A 14190-nucleotide genomic window follows, 5' to 3' on the forward strand; every position below is an offset into this window, starting at 1 on the left:
CAAGTGTAGTCACCAGCTCTTAGCATTGGACTATGGTCACGCTGCTAAACCCTCACTCCCAGGAAGCCTGCACTGCAGGATACCAAACTAGAACATCTCCAGTGAGGTATGGAACCTGCTGCAGGCCCCAAAGAGAACATACCCCCTGGCTCTTCTCATGGGGGCTGTGGGGAGGGTGTGTTTGGGGTGGGGAAGGGCATGGAGGGGTGTGTGTGGCCAGAGCGCTCTGCACCACAGCCTCCACAGCTATTGGATGCTGTCACTATCTGGTGTAAGTTAAAGCAGGGTCCAGGCTGTCATTACCTGTGCGGGGGCAGGGAATAGGGAAAAATATCCCCCGCCGCTGAGCCCCACAGACACTGAGCATAGCAGAGAATGGGGCCCTAAAGCCCATAAAAGCCCAATCCTGTGAGGAGCTGAGCATGCTGGCCCTGATGCAGTTGAGTAGCCCTGCATTAAAAGAACATTATTAAGATTGCAAAGTCAAGCACTCAAAAGTTAGGAAATGCCAGAATTAAGGTTGCCTGTGTAACCTTAACTCAGCCCCCTTGTGCATTTGCATTATGATACAGCCTACATCTGATTATGATTACATGTTCACATACTATTTTTTCCACAGGACCCCTGCCTCATTCAGTGCACAGGATGGATGATGCCTGGGGATGAGAAACACTCCCATTGCTAGTGAGTTTCACAGATATTAGCTGACAGTAGACAGGTGACACTCACAAATCTTGGATTCCATTCCAGGCCTTGCAGGGAAGTGTTCTCTAGTGGTCTGAGACTGTTCTGCCTGTTCCCCCAAGACTTTCCCCTTCTGCTCCACCCTCTCCAAACTGTCTCTGCCCCACGCCTGTCTCTTCCCACGTCTGGCTTCTTGTTCCAGTCCCATTCTCCTTGCCTACCCAATCCCAGTGTCCATTCCTCATCTCAGTGCCAATCTCCTTGTCCAGCCGGCCCTAGTCTTCCCCTCCAGGGTCGCTGGCGGTCACTACATGGTAAGTGCAGGCAACTCACAGCACAGAGTCCACGTGGGGGTGGAAAGGAAGGGGCCGTGTATTTAACTGGAAGGAGGAATCACAAATAGCAAGTAAAAGGCACAGAGAGGAGAATGAAATGGTCCATTAAGCCCAGTATATTACTGAATACATCACGCCGGGCGTCAGAGCTGTGCAGTCGCTAACAGCATGAGAGGCCAACGCAGCACCTCATCAGCACTGGGACAGAGCAAAATCAGTCATCTCCGGACGCCATGGAGAGAGCCCTGGGGCAAGCGAGGCTCACGTGTCACAGGGACAAAGCTGCAATGCTTCGCTGAGCCCAGAGCCAGCTGGGAGACCCAGTGAGTCATGTCCAGGTGTCCATGGCAGCAGCAGTGTGGGGTGCCAGCCTGGGAGACCACAGGCAGTGTGACGGGGTGAACAGTGATTAGTCACTGGTCAGGCGTGCCGTGATTATGAGCTCCCAGTGAGAGGCAGCCACTTGAGAAATGCATGAATGACTCACTGACAGCCCCTGGGGGAGGAAGGAGGTCACTCAAAACAGGAATCTGCCTCCCCAGCCCACGGCTCACTAGGCCCGAGCCAGCACTAGGCCTAGGCACCATTTAGCTCCTGCCCCACTCTGGTCCTGAGGGCCAAGGGGGACATAATGGTGCTGGCTCTCTGCCAAAGGGTGATTTTACCCATTGTGACCTTAGATAGATCCTGTCACCTTTCTTTCTTCCTGAGTTTCCTCCCATATTTAATGGGGGCAATCCTCCTCACACCCCAGGGATAGCACCCGGGACCTTTGGCTAGAGAGCACAAAGCGTTGTCAGAACTCTGCTGCGAGCTCTGAGAGGCCTGGTCTTGGCGCATGTTCTGCACAGTGACCTGGACACTATGCCTGGTCATTCTGAAGCGCATTGGGAACCCGCCTTGAGAGCAATCAAGGAGGAGCAGAAATAAGAACAGGAATAACCATTCCTAGAGGAGAAGGGAAGTCAATGCTGAGACTCAAGGGTGTGGCACTGGGCAGAGAGGCAGGCAAGGCAGCCAAACTGGTGACAATATTTTGCACGGACTGGTGGTGAGAGACAAAGGGAAAGGAGAGGCCAGGGAGGAGCCTGCAGGACACAAGGAATTCAGGCAGCAGACACCCCTGCCCATTACCCAGAGGAGCAGGGTGACTTTTCTCTTAACCTGAAACATGGCTATTTCACAAGGCTTTTTAGGCCTTCGGGGCCCCACCATGCATACACCACTCCCTGCAACCAGCGGAGTCCTGAATGCCCAGCTCCTGTGTGCTGCTGCCTTGGGTCTGGAGCCAGGACAATGAGCCAGCAAGACAGGGAGGCTGGCATTTCAAGTCTTTCCACCATAGGTGCTGGAATTTGGGGTGTGAGGGGTGCTGCAGCACCCCCTGACTTGAATCATAGAATCATAGAAGAATCATAGAAGATTAGGGTTGGAAGAGACCTCAGGAGACAGGGCCGGCTCTACTGTTTTTGCCGCCCCAAGCAGCGCGCCAAATTGCCGCCGCGGATGGTGGGGGCAGTCTGTGTGCCGTTAGGGCGGCACATGCATTTCCGCAGCAGCAGCAATTCGGTGGCAGCTTCTGTCTTCAGCCAGAAGACAGAAGCTGCCGAATTGTCGCCGTGGGCAGCTGAACATAGAAGCTGCCGCCGAATTGCCACCACCGCGGAAATGCATGTGCCACCCTAACGGCACACGGACTGCCCCCGCTGTCCACGGCGGCAATTCAGCGTGCTGCTTGGGACGGCAAAAACACATGGACTGCCGTCCCTTGCAGATTGCCACCCCAAGCACCTGCTTGGAATGCTGGTGCCTGGAGCCGGCCCTGTCAGGAGATCATCTAGTCCAACCATTTGAAATAGTTTCCATTATATCCAGGGTTTACAGTTCAATGGCTCTCAGCGCCCCCACTATACAAATTGTTCCAGCACCCCTGCTTTCCACCTGTTATTTCCTTGGGATCAGCATGCCACCTCCTGGCCAGGACTGCAGCCTCCAGTCTGCTGTAAACTGGACGTGACTCGTCTCAGCAGCGGCACAGCAGCAAACTCTATTGAGCATGAGAGATGGCTCAATTCATTTTTGTGGGACATTTGGAAAATATTTGGGTTTTCTTAAAGCATTCTCTCTCCTTCCAGCCCCCCCTTCCCTTTTTTTGTTTTGTTTTGTTTTGTTTTCAATGAAATACCAAAACCAGAAGGGAAAAAAAAACAACCCTGCGTAGTTTATGAAAACTGCTTTTGTGGAAAATATTTGGTTTGAAGAAAAATTTGATAAAAAATGCCCAGTTTTAGTTTTTCATCAGAAAATGAGAACATTTTTATCAGAATGAAACTTTTCAGCAAAAGTGTCATTGTGTTGGAAAGCTATTTGTTGCTGAAAAAATTTTTTGCGGTAAAAAGTTCAACCAACTGTAGTTAGCACTTCCCATCCTAAAAGCCACCAACCCATTTTACAAGCACAGAAATCACTTCACCTGTCATTGCAATGCAGCCCCCTCTGGGGTGAAATGTTTAACAGCACGCAGCAACAGCCTGGCAGTTTAGAGCAGGGAGCGCACATGAAAGCCAATGTATCCATGCAGAGAACTGGAGTGTCCAGAAAGTCTTTTCACCTCAACTATCCTTTTGCCACAATTCTGAGGTTACATTTCCTGCCTTATGAAAATGCTCTGGAACCTTAGGGTATGTCTACACTGCGCGCTCAGCCGATGCTCTGACTCACCCTTGAATCCCTCTTCCGTCCACACACAAATCAGTTGGACTCATGTTATCAAGCACGCAGGACCAGAGTCCTAGGACCTTGCTAGAGCAATGAGTCAGAGCCCAAGTCTCGCTGTGACTCCGGTCCAAGCTTTGCCATTTTGCAGTGTGGACTCAGCTCAAGCCACAGACTTAAATCAGCATGTGTGTTGTGCACTATGGAGACATTAGCATGATTATGAAATCCAGGACCACCAATTGTAAGCCCAGGTTTTACAATGCAGTAAAGCACTGGCTTGGAAACACTGAATCCACAAAGCCAGGTCCCAGAGACCTGGGTGTACAATGCAGTGTAGACAGACCTTTTCTGTCATTCAGAACATAGCATTCCCAACAGCACATAGCACTCCCGAACACCACCTGGAGGCACTGGCTTGTTGCTGACTGAGAGGAAGGAGAGCCTTCCCCAGCTATCCTCAGGTCATGAATGGATGAGGTACAGATGTGTTGTCACTCCATGGGGAAAGCTTCCTGGTTATCTCTGTGCTTTCACCACCTTAAATATGTGCCAAGGCCCATGAATCGCTCATAAATAACCCTCCCAGGGCAGGCAGCCAGCGGGGAAGGGCGGGATGAGAATCATTCATAGCAGAGCATAACAGCGCTTCTTTGATTCATAAAAAGGAAAATCAATAATGAGGGAGCGATAAAACTGGGAAACGCACACGTCAGATCAATCAGAGCCCAGGCACTGTGTGCATAGTCACAGCAGGTGAGCCTTACTGGGCAAGATCTCTGATTCTTCCAGCCCTTGGCACCAATCCAGGGCCTGACCTTGAGTCCCCTGACAGGGCATGTGAAGCCATTGGCTAATTATTGGCAATATCTGGCATGTCACATACAGCATCAGGCTTGATTGAGACAGTTACCTTGACCCAAGGAGCGAGCTGCATGTCTCACCCTGGGCCAACACATGCAACTCAGCTATGAGATTGTTTATTGACCCTTGGTTACTGAGGGATGTTGGTGGTGGGTTGGTGTCTGGCAAGTAGGATAAAAACCCCTTGCACTTATCTAGTGCTTTTCAGTGGATCTCAAAGGGCTTTACAGAGGACATCAGTGTCATTATCCCCATTTTACAGATGTGGAAATTCAGGCACGGGGAGGGGAAATGACTTATCCAAGGTTCACCCAGCAGGCCAATGGCAGATGTAGGAATAGAACCCAGTTCTCCTGAGGATGCTGGCATCTTTTGCACATTATCTACCATCTCTGTGGAGGGCTGTGATCAGGAAGCTGATAAAGGCGGGCATAAAATCATAGATCCCGAGGCCAGAAGGGATCATTGTGATCATCTTATCTGACCTCCTGTGAAACACAGGCCATAGCACTTCCCTAAAATAATTCCTATAGCAGATCTTTTAGAACATATCTAATCTTGATTTAAAAATTGCCAGTGATGGAGAACCCTCCACAACCCTTGGTAAATTGTTCCACTGGTTAATTATTCTATTAAAATTGTACACCTTATTTACAGTTGGAATGTGTCTAGCTTCAACTTCGAGCCATTGGATCATGTGATACCTTTGTCTGCTAGATTGAAGAGTCCATTATTAAATATTTGTTCCCCATGTAGGTACTTATAGACTGTGATCAAGTCACCCCTTAACCTTCTCTTTGTTAAGCTAAATAGATTGAGCTCCTTGAGTCTATCACTATGAGGCTGGTTTTCTAATCCTTTAATCATTCTCGTGATTCTTCTCTGAACTCTCTCCAATTTATCAATATCCTTCTTCAATTGTAGACACTAGAAACGGACACAGTGTCCCCGCATCAGTCACAGGAGTGCCAAATAGAGAGGCAAAATAATCTCTCTGCTCCTATTTGAAATATCCCGGTTATGCATCCAAGGATCATATTAGCCCTTTTGGCCAAGCATCGCATGGGGAGCTCATGTTCAGCTGATTATCCATCACAAGCACAAAATCTTTTTCAGTCACTGCTTCCTAGAATAGAGCCCCCCATCCCTGTAAGTGTGGCCTACATTCTTTGTTCCCAGATGTATACATTTACATTTAACTGTGTTAAAATGCATATTGTTTGCTTACGCTCAGTTTACCAAGAAAGTCAGATCGCTTTATATCAGTGACCTGCCCTCTTCATTATTTACCACTCTTCCAGTTTTTGTGTTATTTGCAGATGTTATCAGTGATGATTTTACATTTCCTTCCAGCTCATTGGTAAGTATTAAATAGCATAGGGCTAAGAAACGATCCCTGCGGGACCCAATAGAAACACACCCACTTGATGACAATTCCTTGTTTATAATTACATTTTGAGATCTGTCAGCCAGTTTTTAATCCATTTAATGTGTGCAGCTCCAAGGCAAAGCCTTATAGATGTCTATGTATATTTGTTATATCAACATTTGAATCATACAATCATAGAAGATTAGGGTTGGAAGAGACCTCAGGAGGTCATCTAGTCCAACCCTCTGCTCAAAGTACCACCAACCTCAACTATTAACATTATTACCTGTAGCGTCCAAACTTGCAATACCATCAACAAATTTTCAAGTTAGCTTGACAGAGTCTATTTTCCATAAACCTATGTTAATGGGCATTACTTACAATACCCTCCTTTAATTCTTTATTAATTGAGTCCCGTAATGGCTGCTGCATTATTTTGCCCAGGATCTGTGTCAAGTTGATGGGCCTGTAACTAACCAGGTTATGCTATTTAAACTTTTTTTTTTTTAAATTTGCATTATATCTCTGCTTTCTTCCAGGCTTCTGACATGGATTTTAGGAGATTGTTTTGGGAAAAGGCATGATGGCAGCATATTATCTGTGTCTATACAGCACCTAGCACAGTGAGGCTGGGGTTCTGAGGTCCTACCACAATACATTTAATAGTAGTATTAATAGAGAACTGCAAGCACAGCGTAAACCTGCTGGAGCCTGGAATATCTGAGCTTCTACTATCAGCTGCAGGGCCACACTGACTCAGAGCAGACCAGCCTGGAGAGTCCTTGTGGGTCACTTAGTCCATCCCCCCGCCAGGATTGAAGGAATCTCCTTGCAACAGATTCTGTGGAGCTTTAGCCAGCCTCACATTCAGTATAATAATAACCCTTTGCCCTTCTGTTGCACACAGAGCATCACAGAGCACTTCACAAACATTCATGGATTAAGCCTCACCCCCTCATGGGAGGAAAAATGCTGTTATCCTGTGACGCTCTGCACCTCGGGGGAACACCCTGCACCCCCATGTTCATCCTTGTAAAATGATTGTGTGGTATCCAATGGAAAGTTTGTCATGTTGGGTGTCTTCAGAAGGCTCATGATGCACCGAGCATGGTTGTTACAGTGATGTTATAGTAATTGTTACAGTAATGTTATAGTAATATTATAGGGTATAATTTCCCATATGTAGTTATGAGGCTGAAAATGTATCCTCATGGCTTAAAATAAGCCCAGGCAAAAACTCTCCAACAGCAGAGAGGCAGTTCACACCTCATCAGGGCATGTATGGGACAAACCCAGCCCAGCCTCACAGGAACAAAGGACGCTGGCCTAGGCAGCAACAAAAGAATATGTTAGACTCTTGAGGGAGTCACCCCCCTTCCTTTGGTCAGTTTGAAACTGCGATGAGGTAATGCTCACCTCTAAAGGGAGGAGGGGGCAAAGGCAAGAGGGAAAAAAGGACATGATAAAAGGGAGAGACGTTTGCCAGGCTCTTCTTCTCTCTTCCACCTACATCTACAGACACCACCACCAAGCGACTGAAGCGCTGATTGAAGGGGAGAGCCTGGCTGAAGAGCAACCAGCCAGCCTGTGGTAAGAAGCATCTAAGTTTGTAAGGGCATTGAAAGTGTTATGATCAGCTTAGAATGCGTTTTGCTTTTATTTCATTTGACCAAATCTGACTTGTTGTGCTTTGACTTATAATCACTTAAAATCTTTCTTTATAGTTAATAAATCTGTTTGTTTATTCTACCTGAAGCACTGTGTTTGGTTTGAAGCATTTTGGAGACTCCCCTTGGGATAACAAGCCTGGTACATATCAATTTCTTTGTTAAATTGACCAACTCATATAAGTTTGCAGTGTCCAGCAGAGGTTCCCAGGGTTGTGTCTGGGACTGGAGATATTGGGTAGTGTCATTCGGTTGCACAATCCAAGGAGCTGTGCGTGAACAGCCCAGGAGTGGGGGTTCTCACAGCAGAGCAGGGTAAGGCTGGCTCTCAGAGTCAAGGATTAGAATGACCTAGCACATCACCGGTCTGGATAACACCAGAGGGGAATGTCACATATGCCCATTCATTGGAGAGGGAAACTGGGGCACACAGCAATAACATAATTTATCCATGGATAGCAAGTCCAATCCTATCTGGGAGTAGATTCAAAATCTCCCGGTGCCTAGTCCAGTGCTTTAGCCCTGAGGCCATTTTCCCTTGATGACTCCCCAATAATTTCCTACGGATAAGGATGTTGCATTGGCCTGAGCCGGCCTTATGGATCTATACAGCTTTTGTTTGCACTGCAGAGGGCAGAGGAAGAACAGGACAGGGCTCTGGTTCTGTGCTGAGGCTGCAGGTTGGCTCTGCTCCCAAGGGTAGAAGGGAGATGCTGAGGGTGCATAACAGCTGTGCTCCTCCTCCTCCTCTGTGACTCTTAGGGCCCCTGAATTCCAATTGGCAAAGGGCTGCTGTTCTGTAACATTGGCACTGACAGGCCTGCCAAACTCACTACACTCAGCACATTGCTGTCGTAGCAAATGTCATGGGAGATCTTAAATGAAAGCCCGGATCACCCTGTTCCTCACAATCACTGGGTGATCTATGCGCATGAGATGTAAGCAGTCGTGTGTAGGTACTAACAATATGTCTAAATCAAGGCAAGCGAGACACACACACTTTGGGTCAGATACAGGACATTAATTCACCTGTCTTGCCATTGGCCATGCAAGTTAAGCACCGTAAGCCACTGCAATGGAAGCCAAATCTACATATGGAGAAAATTGGGAGCTGGCAAGACACCGGAGTCTAAACCCCAGGGATTCTCCTAACTGTGGGGACAAAACAATAACCTTTGGGAATATAAGAAGAAGGCAAAAGGACACATCTTTAATTCATCACTGAGGGAGCAAAAAGGCCAGCACTTTGTGCATTCATGAAAGGTGGAGCCCACCCAGGTTGGCTGGTGATGCTGGGAGGTTGCTTTAGGAGAGAAACTACTGTAGACAAAGATTTTAGCCTGTTACAGTTAAAGTTAGACTCTAAGAAGCATGTGATGCTTTTTGTTTTATATGTTTTCATTATTCTTACTCAATATCACTTAAATCCTTACATTTAATGATAAACATATGGCTGTTTTCACTATCACTATCTCTCAGATGTTATAAAGGTCTGATGTTATAAAGGACCTGATCCGGAGTGGTACTAGTGAAGCTGTGCATACACTGTTCCCTTGGGAACAGCTAACCTGGCTATTTCTGTGTGTCCAGTGACAGGGGCAAAGAGGAGGCTGGAAGAGCCCAGAGGAGAATGTTGGGGTAGCTGACAGGTTGGAGGTGTCAGTGACCTCACACTCAGCTAAGCACAAGCAAGTCTCCGTCTCGCTGAGGCAGGGGCTAACAAGGCAACTCCCAGGTCTGGGCACCCTGAGAAGCCATCTCACCCTCATGCACCTCTCGCTTTGCACCATTCCACTTAGAGCTGCAGCCCTTTGGCAGTGTTTTGGCCACAGAAGTATAAGGAATGGTCAGTGCATGACCTGATGTGCTGCTATTGCTACCCATGGAGACAGGGCATCACTCAGGTAATGCTGGGAGTGCTCCAAGCCCTGTATGTTAGCGCTAGCTAGATGGTTAAGACTAGAAATGCTGTATCTGAAATGAGAGGTAGAAGGAAAATGACATTTCCCCATTGTTTGTGCACAGCTAATAGGCTCACAGAGCTCCCATTTAAACCCAAGAACCCAAACAGCTATGGCCCATTTCTAATCTCCCTGGGCAGCCTGATCCCTTCTCTTGGCAGACAAGCTCTTTTAAAAAAAATAAAACAATAACAAAAAAATTGCTAAAGATTGCCATGCAAATTGCAGGCAATCGAAAACCCCGATGCTTCCAAAATTATCCAGCTCAAGGCAGAGGGGAGAGAAAGGCAGCCAAGGAGATTCTCCACAAGTTAGATGATGATTATGTTGCTTTGTACACAGACTTTGTATTGCTGGCAAGGTCCAAATGAGCAGCTTGGAGATAATGAAATGTGGCAGCTGCTTTTGAGATGCAGAGAGTGGATTGCAAACATCAACTGCAGAAATTACAGTGTGTTTAACAATTGTGCCTGCCTTTTGCAACGTTATTCTTTTGGGGCATGTCTCTGGCCTGTGTTATACAGGAGTGCAGACTCGATGATCACACTGGTCCCTTCTGGCCCTGGACTCTATGAAAACTTCACAGCTTCTAGGCTAGCAACGGGCAAACCTCAAAAGGGTTGGAGGGGCAGTTCAGCTCAGCATCCGAGTGCTCAATGGTGAGAACGTAGCATTGGGTGTCAGGAGCCTTGGGCTCTAGTCCCCACTCTGCTACTAACTCAATGTGTGTCCTTGGGCAAAGTGCCTGAGGAACTGAGCAGTCACAGCTCCCCTTGAGGTGTCTGAGAAGTGTGGGACAAACCCTTAACTCTCTGTGCCCATCTGTTAAATGGGGACAGGGCTGGTGTTTGCAAGGAAAAGTGTGGTGTGATGGGTAAAGGATGGGCATGACATTCATGGTTGCAAGAAACAATAAAATGTTGGTCCCTATTTCCTTGGGTGCGAGTACAGGACAATGGCACTGAATACTGGCACTAGTGACTTTAGCTGCTATCTCACTCCTAAGGATAACAAAGGTACTGAGAGCACAGCAGCTGCTGGCATCCTGAAATATGTGCTGCCAGCCTGTTTAAGTTTAAGTGCCTGCTGAAGTTACCAACAACTGGTGCGGGAAAGTGTCCTACCATGGAGAAAGAAATAAGGCTGCCATCCCTATAAACTTTTTAGATGGGATTGCAGAATACCTTCATTGAGATCTCAGGGGGATACAAGGGACACCCCTGTGTGCATAAACAGACTGCACTGCAAGCCCCCCACCCCTCCTCTTCTGTCCAAGCTGCCTATGTTTGTCCTGGTCAGCAAGCTTCTGTTGCTCCAGCTCTGCCTCCTCGCCCTGACACCTGGCCTCCAGCTCTATCCATCTTTCCTCCTCTACCAGCTTTTCCACTCTGGCCTACCCAGCTCTGAACCTCTCAGCATTGGTGCTATCTCTGCTAGATCACCTGGGGATCCATCTGCTGGGTCTACTGCATGCCCTGTACGAGAATAAGGGAGCCCCTCATGGCATATGGGTGCAGCACGGCCACTAGGTCCGACTGGTTCTGATCAGCTGCTGACACACCTCAGTATGTACACAGCTCTGCTAACTGCTTCTTGGGGAGCTCAGCATCTGCTCCTTTGCTCCTCCTGCCTTTGCTGCTGCTTGCTCACCTTTACATTTCCCTTTGTTCTAGTTCTGTGGCCTTTCTTCAACTGTTCCCAGCTTTCTCACGGGAGAATCAGTTAAAACTAATTTACCACTGCTTGAAGTGTAAACCTCAGTCAAAACAGCCAGGTGTAAATCCTGTTTGACTTTGCCAATGTAACACGCTCTGGGATGCGACTCAGACCAGTGAGAAGCTGTGTCACTGCTTGCCCTGTAACCCCGTGTGCAGTGCAGTCTGGTTCAGCACTCTGACCCCAACAGCCTGCTGACAACACAACAGCCCCACCGTGGTCTCCACCAGCCTTGGTTACTACTTGCAAGCTGATCCCAACATACTCCTGGTCCTGAATTTCCCCAAAGCCATCTGCCCTGTAGTGCCCAACACTGTTGGAATGTGCAGTTCCATTGAACAGAAACACTTCACCAAACCCGGTTGTTTTCACTGGAATTTTGTTTCAGAAGAAAACCAGAAGGAAAAGGTTCAGACAATCTTGAAATGTTTGATGCAGACATGTTTTGGAATGAAATGTTTCAAGTTTTCCTCTTGAAATGACCGTGGCAATAAGGTGGTATAAGAATCTATACAGAATAGAACCATAATTCTGGCATTTCCTAACTTCAAAGCACTTGACTTTGCAATCTAAATCATGTTTGAATATAGCTGTATAGTTTCTAGGTTTTTTAAAAATGAAAAGAAAGATGAAAAACAGAAATTCCATATTGACCCCAACATCAACCACCAGCAGAGTCTGAACCCTCAATCCACAGTGCAGGCCTCTATTGTTTGAGGTAAAGGAGTAACTGGTAGTAGTAGAAGGCTTTATTTCTCTATGTGGTCACAGGAAGGGGGACGCATGCTTTACTAATGGCTTACACAAATGTTTGTAGGATAGTAGAGGAATGTTGGGAATCAAGATTTCTTGGCTCTATTCTTTGCTGTGAAGGAAAGGTGGGTTTAGTGGTTACAGACAGCACTGCCAAGCACATAGATCTGGCACATTCATTCCGAAAGGCAGTGTGACTAAGTGGTCTGTTGTATTGAAAACAGGGTTCTATTCACAGCTCTTACAGCGTTGACCTGGTGCAACCTCTCAGCTACTCCAGCTGAAAAATGCAGGGAATGATACTTGCCTGGCTCCTATCATAGGAGCATGAGACTTATCCGTAATAAGGGCAGCAAAGTACACACAGTTATTAACATCAGTCAGTGGAAGACCTGGGACTTGAGCACATGAAGGCACACTGGGCTAGGCACCAGGAGTTCACCAACAAGACCAAAGGGGCTACTGCTGCTGATGTCTGGAACTCAGCCTCTGTGGAACCTGAGAGCACACTCAGGGCAGATGGAATGTTCAAATCATTTAGGCGCAAGCCTCTAACACAGTCTGCTGCATATGTGCAAATGGCAGTTTTCAGAGGTTTATGCTTGGCCAAATCTGGGTGGATTTTCATGGGAATATCAAAGCACAACTCTCTGACCCCAGAAGAAACCCAAGCCAAATGTTAAATTCTTGCTCCAAAGTATGGAGGTGCTATTGTCTTTCAAAGAAAGAGCTGGATTTTTTATTAACTTTAGCAAAATTACCTATTATCTCACTAATCTTCTTTTTGGTGATGGCTGCACAGTTTTTGCTGAAACTTTCCAGAAAAAATTACCATGAATCAGACAGAAAATATGGAAACTTTCAGCCCAAAGCGGTCAAGTCTGGCAAAGTTTATAGGCAACGGGAAATAGAGGTTTATAATGGAAAATCTTGGACAAGCTTAACCATAGATATATCTACCAGCTTTGCCTATGGCAAGTACAATGCAGTTCTAAAAACAAACAAACAAATAAACCCAATAGGATTTAGGAGAAACTAAAATGTCAGGTGACGTGTAATTGCAAAGCATGTGGTTTCTTTTCTACACTTTTCCATAAATCTAGGCCAAACGGGAGCAGAAAAGAGTTTGCCATCCCAGCAGGTGAGGAGAGCAGTCATGTCTGGCGATGTCCCCAAAAGAGCAACAACACACCTCCCTTGGAAATCTGGTTTGGCTGGTGCACTGTGATATCAACCCAGAAAGGGCTTTTGCTGCTTTGTAAGGACTTGAGGGCGGCCTACAGGGCAGAAATGTCTTGGAGATCATGTGGACAAAGGTCTTTGGCATCTGCTGTTTCCACGCTGCACCCTCTTCTCCTGGCACCTATTTCTCCTCATAGTTCCCCACAACCCATTGGGAATTAAGAGCATGGGTGGAGTAAGACTAACAAGGGTCCCACTCCACCAAAATGCCACCTCTCCCAGACACCCCCAAACCAAATTGAGCCCTGCTCCCAACAGACTTCCACCACTCTCCGAATGGGCACTTCCTGCCACCCGTCACATGGCCTCCCCTCCTCTCTGGGGGATGGTGGCGGGAGGGCTCTAGGCAGCTCCTTCTCCCTCATGCTGGCAGGTTACAGAGGGCCTCAGTGGACCTCGCTATGGCCTCCTCCCTGGGAGTGAGATGACCATTCTTTTCCAATGCACTGCTGGGTATCTGTGGTGAGCACACAGGTTGGGGCCTGCTCCCTACCCCTGCTTGCAGGCACCAACCAGGTCTCTCAGCTTTTTAGGAGACAGACTTGAGCAGCTGCTCCCTTGCCATGGATAGCCCCAAGTTCTAGGTCCCCTGAAAAAGGAGGGACCAGATGCTTGTGGCTCAAGGACCGTGCCATACCCCATGTGACGGGTGTGTAACCCTCACCCCATCACAGCCACTACCGGGCTAATGGGCAGAGTGGCTTCCTTCACACTAACTGGTTGACCAGCACAGCTGGGATAAGAGGCTGCAGCCCAGGAAGAGGGGGCTGGCTGCTAGAGAGGCCAAGGGCTAACCTGCACCAGCTTCAGCCTGGCAGGAAGCCACCCAAGAGCAAGACCTAAAATTCCCTGAAGACTGGGTGAGGCAGTTGGAGGATCCCTGT

This window comes from Malaclemys terrapin, chromosome 13 (assembly GCF_027887155.1).
Source record: "Malaclemys terrapin pileata isolate rMalTer1 chromosome 13, rMalTer1.hap1, whole genome shotgun sequence".
Taxonomy (NCBI): Eukaryota; Metazoa; Chordata; order Testudines; family Emydidae; genus Malaclemys; species Malaclemys terrapin.